Raw genomic sequence first — 10,283 nt, 5'->3', positions numbered from 1 at the left:
AACACTAAGAAAAATGTACCTTTCCCCATACAGGGCGCATACAGATGGGCATTTCACCCCATGTTCCCCTGCAGTCAGTTTTCCACCGCAGGGGAATGAAGGGCGAAACACCATCTGTATGATCCCTTAATCGGGTAGAGATTAATGTGAACCTCTACTTTCTTTCTTCAGGGCCCATGGCATAAATATACTGTAACATACAATAGTTCAAAAGACTGTGGCTGTATCGCTGTGGTGCTCTTTTCAGAAACCTTGCTGCTCGACTGGGTTCCAATATCCATACGTTAGAAAAATAGGATGGCACACACATTTGCAAACGTGCTTAAATTAAAGTGCTTTTATTGTGATCACAATAAAAGCACTTTAATTTAAGCACGTTTGCAAATGTGTGTGCCATCCTATTTTTCTAACGTACCCATGGCATAAATACAGGCTTATATAAGATCTTATGTTCTCAGCAAAAATGTTTATGTTTAATTAGTTAAACCCACCTTGCTGGGTTTTAACCTAGTTCTTTTGGTATGCTTGGGATGGAGCCAACAAATCAGAGCCAACAGATTTCTACTAAGCAAATATCTTCTGACAAATAAGGCATCCTCTTGAATGTTTTGGCTTTCAAAGACAAGAAAATCAAACCCACCTCGCTGAGTTTTAACCCAGTTCTTTTAGTATGCTTGGGATGGAGTCTACTGTTTTTTATCCTAGCTGATCCAATTCAGAGCCAGCAGCTTTCTACTAAGTGTGCACTAGCATCTCCTTCACACAAGTATTTTTGTACTTCTTTCTTACTGTATGGTCAATCTGCTGCCTCGTTTTGGAGTTTGGGGCGCTTCTCAATTTTGTGTGCTCTCTGTCCATGTTTAAATAATCAAATCCAAATATTAAGTGATTCCTTATAAGATAAAGTTTGAAAGTCAAGCTGCAAAATGAAGCACTCATTTCAGAACATGTTTAATTGATCACTTAAATAACATTCTGCTTCTTAGAAGGGTAGCAGGCAATGTGAGCCATCAGGAGGCAAGCAGGTTATTGGAATGTATAGTAAGAAGCTCTACATTCTGAATACATTTTTAATCATTTTCTAGAGTCAATGGTTCTTTAAAGGGATTCTGTCATTATTTTTATGGTGTAGTTTTCATTTCTAAATTGCACTGTTTACATTGCAAATAATTCACTCTACCATATAAAATGTTATTCTTGAACCAACAAATGTATTTTTTCTAGCTGTAATATTGGTGTGTAGGCAGCCATCTCAGGTCATTTTACCTGGTCATGTGCTTTCACAAAGAGCCAGCACTTTAGGATGGAACTGCTTTCAGATAGGCTATTGTTTCTGCTACTCAATGTAACTAGAGAAGTCATTGTGGGACTTGTTTCAGGGGCTGCTATTTGGTTACCTTTCCATAGTTTTATTGATAGGCTACTGGGGCAGAAAGAGAAGGGGGTAATATCACTCCAACCTGCAGTGCAGCAGTAAAAAGTGACAGAAGTTTATTAGAATCACGTGACTGAGGGCACCTGGAAGACTGACAACATGTCTGGCCCCATGTCAGATTTAAAAATTAAATATAAAAAAATCAGCGGATTTAAGTGCAGAATTCTGCTAGAACAGCACTATTAACTGATGCATTTTGAAAAAAACATGTCTCGTGACAGAATTCCTTTATGTACAGCAGGCAAACTCTGCTGTCTGGGCCTCCAATAAGTCTCTTAAAATTCTGCCTATATTATTTTCTGACTTTCTATTACATTATTTTGTTTTTATGTCTTTATGAAAACCACCAGGGCAAACTGCATGGTATTTACTACATAAAAACTAAAAAGATGGAAAAAAAAGATTTTGAAATGCTTATACTTTGGCAAAAGAACCCAACAAACTTTGGCTAGTCCCCTGGAACCCTTATACATATATGAAATCATCAGCCTTCCTCTGTATTGCCCCTCGCCTTTCTGCTGAACTATTACAGCTTCTCCATTACTACAATCAGATACGGCTCTTTCACAATTCTATCGTCCTGAACACTATCTTCCAAGATTCAATCACATTTAATGAATATAATTTTAATAAAAATTAGATGAGATAATGGCTTTTTTTCTGAGCATGTTAGAACGAAGAAATAAAGGATTATCTTTTTAAGGGGTTTGATTATAAACGAATGGATCAGTTTATAAAAGGAATATTAAGAAATTTATTTTTGTGAGTTTCATAAGAATTCAGAAGTTTCTGGACTGCTGTATAAAATGAGTAAAATATATCTCTGGGATTCCTGGTGTTGCCCACTTAAAATTGCAAAGAACATATATAAGGCATTGTTGATAAATTAAGGCATTCTCGTGATTTGCACAAACAGTACAAAGCAGGCAGTTTGTTAGCCGACATGTTGGACCTCCTTTGTGGATGTATAAAATTAGTGAGGATTTATAATATTGCTTTTTTTAATATTTACACACATTGGCTCAGATTCAATTCAGTAAGAAAAAGGTTTACCTTGTAAAAACATGTGGACAAGATTTAGTTTGTGATTCAATTCAGAAAAACTTATCTCACTGTTTATCACATTATTCTATTGAAGTCTATGGGAAAAAAACCGGAACTGAATTAGGAGAAAAGTTTTTTTTTTCTCAAATTGAATCACGTCCATGAGTCTTCAGGTGATAAACCATTAGATAACCTTTTCTCCTGAACTGAATCTGGCCCATTGTGAAAACACCATTATTATATAGATAAATATATATACAAGTCTCAATGACTCCAGTATACAGGTCATGGAACTCCGAGGTAATAATATCCTTATATTTTGCAAAAGGGGGTACTTTATTTATTATAATACACAAGTTTCAGTGAGTCTTTTGACAGAAATGACATCACTACTCACCGTTTATAAGGATATAATTTACAAGATATTTGTGGCTATTGTGTATTATTTATATATATATTCCCCAAAATCACAGCACTCACGACAATATGGATATTCTTGCCTGGGTGCGTGTCACCAGTACACATACGATCCTCCAATGAAGAAGCCGCGCTCACAGGTCTTGTCCAAATGTATAAACTGTTGACAAAGGCTGAGATGCAGCTGAAACGTTGGTTTCTTAAATAAATGGTTTATACATTTGGACAAGACCTGTGATGAGTGCGGCTTCTTCATTGGAGGATTATATATATATATATATATATATATATATATATATATATATATATATATACATATTCCAACAACTGTGATGCACTAATCCAAGGGACTTATAATGTAAAACGGTAAGCAGGGTGCTGATCCGAACAGCGGTGAGTGATTCCACTCTCATGCAATATCTATCCAACCAGATCGCACTCCTTAGTGAAAACATAGCGTTTATTAGGTTGTTTAAAATGTATAAAAGTATGGCGTCATTTGTAACATATCACTTATCTGTTTGAAGTCAAGCAATAATGCTATAATAGACCACACTCACGCAACGTTTCTGGAAACATCCCTTCCCTTTCTTAAGCGTTTGTATCGTGTAGTAGCGTGTGGGACTCCGTTGTGCATACAGATTGCTTCCTTGTCGGGCGGAACAAACGTAGCCGATCACTGTGATGCTGCGTCCTCATAATAGGGACGGATCTGCCACAAGCGGCTGCATCTCTCCACCCACCCGTTACTATCCTGAGTCCATAGTTACGAGAAAAAATGTAAATAGCATTGACAGTTAGTTATATGAACATTTTCCATTATATACTAACCAATTTGAATTGAATTTATACATCAAACTACTGTTCCAATAAAAATATTTACAAAGAATACTTACAAAAACAAATGCAAATCAAAATCGCAATTTAAATCCTGTGGACTAAGAGTACCTAGCCTATCAATCCATTTAACTTCTGCCCTTTTCAATGCTAAGGTGCGATCCCCTCCTCTCTTAAGTGGTGGAACGTACTGGATGACCCTAAATCTCAGGTCATCAGATGTATGTCCCTGATCTAAACAATGTCTGTTTCCCGTATTTATGGTTGATCTATGTTGGGAAAATCTATCCCTCACTTTTTGTGTGGTATCCCCAACATAGACCAACCCACATGGACAAATTAGCATATACACCGCAAAGTTCGTATCACATGTGTTGTAACCCCCAATTTTGTATTTCTTATCTATATGGGGATGATCAAACTCTGGGCCCGTAAGTACATATCGGCACTGAGCACAGCCTTTACATTTATGCATGCCTTCTCTCTTGGGACCCCAAAACATTACCTTTTTTGGGGATGTACGTATATCTGCATTTACTACCTTGCTGCCTATAGTGGCTCCTCTACGGTAAGACATCATAGGACCTTGTTGAAACTCTGAAATTGAAGGATATGCTTCTCTCAACAAATGCCAATGTTTGTCCAATATAGATTTAAATTTTGGGCTTGCTGAGTTGATGTATTTTTTTCTCGTAAATATGGACTCAGGATAGTAATGGGTGGATGGAGAGATGCAGCCGCTTACGTGCAGATCTGTCCCTATTATGAGGACGCGTCATCACCAGTGGCGGAACTACCGGGGGAGCAGGGGTTGCGAGAGGGCCAGGGCCCGCACCCCCTCAGGGCCCCCCGGCAGCTCAGACGCCACTGACAAAGCTGGCCAAATGCGGCCGTACGGAGGGAACGGGGCCTGGCTGCACGTCACGCACCAGGGCCCGCCCCCCTCTAGTGACGCTTCTGGTCATCACGGTGATCCGCTACGTTTGTTCCGCCCGACAAAGAAGCTATCTGTATGCACAACAGAGTCCCACACGCTACTACACGATACAAACGCGTGAGTGTAGTCTGTTATAGCGTTATTGCTGGACTTCAAACAGATAAGTGATATGTTACAAATGACGCTATACTTTGTTACATTTTAAACAAGCTAATAAACAATATATTTTAACTACGGAATGCGATATATATATATATATATATATATATATATATATATAGTTTTATTTTCCTTATAATATTGACAATATTATGGAAATTATACATATAGCTACAGCTGCAGAAATAGAAATATGCAGCAATAGTGCAGCTTCAGCCCTCCTGTTTGGAGGACATAGGCTTTTCTTTCACAATTTAGAAGAATAACATTTTTATATATTAATAAGCAGCAATACAGTTTCCTGGTGAAACTACAAACCAATACTATCTGAAAGAGTAAAACAGTTTCTTGTAAATATATTTTTATTTATGCATCATCTGCATGCTAATTATAAATTACAGAGAAGAAAAATACTGTTTTTGTACACCTGTAGCTAATCTGGGTATGATCCAAAAAAAAAAAAAAAAAAAAGAATTAAACACAGCTAGAATTTTAAGTGAACTGGGAAATGAAACCAAAATTCTGGAAAGCATACACACAACATTAAGCATGTCCTTAAACTAAGGAAATCACTGCTAACACCAGGCTACAAAACATGGACTGGATGTTGACTGGTGCCTATTTTGAGCAAGCTGTCTGGCACCAAAGTGGTTAACGAAGGGTACCTGACAATGTGGGTAGGTGATGGGAGTGTGGGAATGGAGGGATCCCTGGCACTGATTATGTTTGGCACTGATTATGTGGGTATGCTGGATTGATTACTGTCAATAAAGAAGTGCTTATATTTAATTAGAAGTTGCCTTATCCTTCTTCTTCTCCAATAATGGCGACTGATAGGGTGGCGGGGGTCAGAGCTCCATATAGGCTTACAGGAGCTCTTCGTTAGCGGGTAATTGAGTTTGTTCCTTGCCATTTGGGTGTGGTAAAAAAGGGGTTCTCGTGCGCTGCTGGCATCTTGGGTAACCTATGTTTTTATTATAACATGGCAATGACAGGTTTTGACTAAACATGGTTCAGTAAAGCTGTGGCCGACCTCCACCCAATAAATGGAAACTGAGTGTGAGTGTTCCCATTTCTAATTTTAACTAGATTTGTTGCAATGGGAATTGTATATTACACACATGTGTACCCACAGTCTTGTACAAGAAGGCTGGCTTAAAGTAATTTTGGAAATGAAGAGAGTACAATAACTTTAGAAAAATTGCACAAATACACATGTATAGTTTTCTAGCTCATGGTGACACAAGAGGGTTATCTATGTATAAGGAGAAGTTGAGAAATGTTGCATTTTAAGTAAATGAACAATTAAATATATTATTGCACATTGACATATGATTGTTTTTGTAGAGGTGTGTAGCTACAGAAGAAGTAGACCCCATGGCCTAGTCTGCGTATTCTGTGGGGGCAGGGGCAGCGTGTGACCCTTTGTGCATGTGAAATCGTGGGTTGCCAGCACTTTTTTTTGCATCATAGGAGACCCACGATTACATGCGAGACATCAGTCACCAGCTATTGGTGGGGCCCCTATAGTTATGCCACTGACCATCAACTACTTCTTAGTCTTTACTTTGCACAAAAATATTCTTTCTTAAATCAGGGGCGGTCAGCACTTGATCTGCACACAGACCATTCTTTAGCTGAAAATGTATCTTAGCATTAGAGTTTTTTTTAGAATTTCCCTTGGTATGGTCAAGAACTGCAATCATATCCAATAATTTTTATGAATGTATTTATTTTGTTTCTTTATGACTGATTGGGCCCCATCTTTATATTGTTTTGACTTTATCTTTTGATTTTTCTATGGCTAATAAAGCTTCATCTGGATCATGCCCAGTAAATATGGATATCTAATAAACCATGTATAGCCCTCTGTATTGTTATGGTTTTTGACCGAAGAAAAATGGCAGCCAACTCTTTAAGGGGGTGCACAGAGCCATTATTATTATGAGATGATATTCTAAGGCATATCAACTATTCAAGATATTCAGGGCACAGTGAAAAGTAAAAAAAAAGTAGAAAAAAACAGTATTTTCCCTATTTTTATCTATTACTAGACCTGACAAATACTCTTTAGGGAAGAGACACACGGCAGATTTGTAGAGATTAGACATCCGGCAACAAACCGCCTCTTCTTCAGGGCGACTAATCTCTCCTTATTTCTGCAAAAAACGGCCAAACTTATGTATTTGTAGCACCCCCACACCTGTCCCTTTAGTGGTGGACTCATGTTTTTAAAAATGGGTGTTGGCGATCTCTTTCCTACAAATTGTACATTGGGGGAGGATCAGTCTATGAGACGGTTTCCCAAGAAATGCAACCAAGCAGTTTTCTAAAAAGATAGTCCCGCAGCTGTTTCTCTTTACAAAACAAAACGTTTGGCATCACATCCAAATGCAGAAAAATGTTGTTGTATATGGTTTTATTTCATTCCCTAAAGTAAAGATTTATATACAATAATAGAAAACTGACTGCTATCTGCATCCGCACTTCTGTATAAATACTACAGATTTTCTTGCAAATATAATATAAAAACTGCAAATTGTTCCATTTATTAAGCGTCTTCTTCTGCTTACCTTTTCCCTTGGGGCAATCAAATATGTTTTCATTTCTGCTGAAAAATAAAAGAACCCGTCAAATAAAATATGTCCTATGTAGCTTTGTGCGAGAGTTACATAAAACTTCAGAACCGTTTAATCAATTATTGCTCAGTTATTCTGCGGTAACTTCCTTGTTTAGACACAAGAGTTTTTTCAGAGAGACTTCTCCAGTGGGCTCTGAGTCCCTCTGTATTCCTGTGCATTTTAATACACTGGAAGAGGGCTCCCTTTAGCCCAGCAAAATTGTTAATTAATATTCATATTTCCACTGCTTTGCTAGAGAAACAGGGCAGATTTGCTCATGATTAGCTTTGAGCAATCCAGTAATTACTTCAGATTCCCAATATTATTTCATATTCTCAATAAATTATATCTAAAGTGTATATATATATCTGCATGCATATATCTGCAACATTCCGGTAGCATTCCAGTTTACAACCCTTTCTGGGCTGATGCAGTCATTCACAGTATTGCTTTCCCCATCAGTCTCAGATCCCCAGTTGGGGAAATAATTTTGGGGCAATATGAGCCATTTATCAAGTTTCATCAGGTCTGTATATTTGCAAAGTTATGTGTTCATGATTTTATTTTCTCTCCCTTTTGTCCTGTGTTTTATGACATGTCAAAATGAAGAGATTTCAGATCATGAGAAGCAACTATATTGTAATAAACATAATAACAACATTTTCCCAATGCTGATCTCGTTGACTAAATTGGGTATTTGGGTATATGCTTTCCAGGCATAAGCAAACACTTTATTTTCATGATAGCACTCCTTTAGAAAAAAAAATATTACCTGTATTGCTACTAATTATGTCTGGTCATTTAATACATAGTTCATGCCTTCCAAACTGGAATACCATTAGAAAAAATTGGGTCACACGTCAGCAGATCAGTGCAGTCAGTCAGAAACACCAAGTTGCTTTTATAAGGACTCAATATAGACCACTTGAAGCAGTTCTCACTTCCAACCACCATGTCTATTAAAGCTTAAATCAAGTATCAGTATCAGTATAAACTGCCAGAATTGGCCAAATCATGAAACAATGTAAGTCTGTTTATGGCCATCTTAAATCTTAACTGCAACCCTCCCAAATGTAAAGCTTCCAAATGATTTACAGCAGGGGTGTCCAACATGTGGCCCGAGGGCCTCATGTGGCCCAGGATGGATATGAATGCAGCCCAGCTTGAAACGCTCAGTTCCCAAGGAAATGTCATAATAATATAATAATAAGTCTATTTAATATCCAGGTGTCCCATATTCCAATGTATAGCTCCATCTGGTTATCCAACTGGTATTGTAGTTCTTTTCTGAGTATTCTTTACTTTTACAAATCAAAAGTGTTTGTGCATTTCATGTGTGGCCCCAGACAATTTTTATTTTTGCAATGTGGCCCAGGAAAGCAAAAGGTTGGACACCCCTGATTTACAGATTTATTGGTCACAGGTATCATCAGCACACATCAATTCCTATGGGAAGGAGAGTGGCTGGGGATGGTAAAGCAGACCCCACGATAACTGCCTACTATTGGGTAGCTAGTAAGCACAGGACTCAGGGAAGGGAACTGGTGGTGGAAGAGTGGGACACTTATTTGCCCCTCATAAATACAGTGCTTGGGATTTGTGGATGGGTCTCCCACACATGGGGCAGGGAGCAAAGTGAGAAAACCAAAGCGGCTTTCTCTAGTTTTTTGCACTTTGAACCTTGCACCCTTCTTGGTATCACAAGGGAGCACTTTAAAACCTGAAATAACTCTCCCTATGCTATTTTACAGTAGGCTTGATCATATCCTATACTTACCCATGTATATTAAGAAGCAGAATACATATAATTGTTCTTCATGATTTAGTTCTTCCACCACATTGAAGTAGTCAGTATAATATTCATGGTTCTACAGAAGGATAATCAGGGCTTGCCCCTCTGAGCAAACACACAGAATATGCTCCTTCCTCTAAGCAGTCTTTTTCTAAATGAGATCAGTGATTTATTAGTCGTTTGCTTTGTGTTCCTCCACCCACTTGTGCCAGTAATGCTATAATGCAACAAATAATTGCTGCTCATCCGCAAACAATAAGACTGATGAAAATTATGTTAACATGGCGATATATTATGTAAAATGTCTGTTTTCAGAGCGATAAACTCCTGACATCTAGCTATCGACTTGCAAAGAGTGAGAGAGGATAGCATTTTGCAGAAGTGTCCAAGTTTAAACAAGAAGGATTGTAGGATGCCTGGAAGCCTTATAATAACATCTAAGGATAAAGGATTTTTCGGACTGTTATTAACAGGAAATAAATGAGGCTCTCCCACTTCAGACTTGGGATTCTCTGCCAGCAGCAGCACTGTGCTGACATTGTCCTGAAAGGGTTACATCTCACAGTACAATGAGTTGCAGAATGCTCTCTGTGACTTTCCTTTATTATATGTATTATTATCTTCCCTAAGGTCACATGATATTGTCCCAGGGGATGTGGAGAGACACTCACATGGCATTGCAGGCCTTTCCACCTTTTCTTTTGTCTGTTTCCTGCCTTACAAAGAAAAAAAAAGACCCTATCATTTCCTTGCAGACAGGCAGACTGGCTGGAAAAATGCACACAGTTCAGATGAAGACGAATTCCCTTCTAGCCGAGGTGGAGAAAAGGGGGAGGGAAGGAAGGTGGTTCCCTTCTTGTCTTCTCTAGTTGATTCCCTCGATCCTATTCAGTGTAAATGTTCATTTCTCATTAACTCTATCAAGATATAAGCAATTTGCAAATTCTGTAATGCAGCTGAGCTTCTACCATGGTAAAGTACATATTTTTACAGAAAAAGAGCATTGATGAATGAATATTTTCTGGCCCTACATTTCACCAG

This window comes from Xenopus laevis, chromosome 1S (genome assembly GCF_017654675.1).
Source record: "Xenopus laevis strain J_2021 chromosome 1S, Xenopus_laevis_v10.1, whole genome shotgun sequence".
In the NCBI taxonomy this organism is placed as follows: Eukaryota; Metazoa; Chordata; class Amphibia; order Anura; family Pipidae; genus Xenopus; species Xenopus laevis.
The sequence above is the reverse complement of the archived record's forward strand: the minus strand, read 5'-3'. Positions refer to the sequence as shown.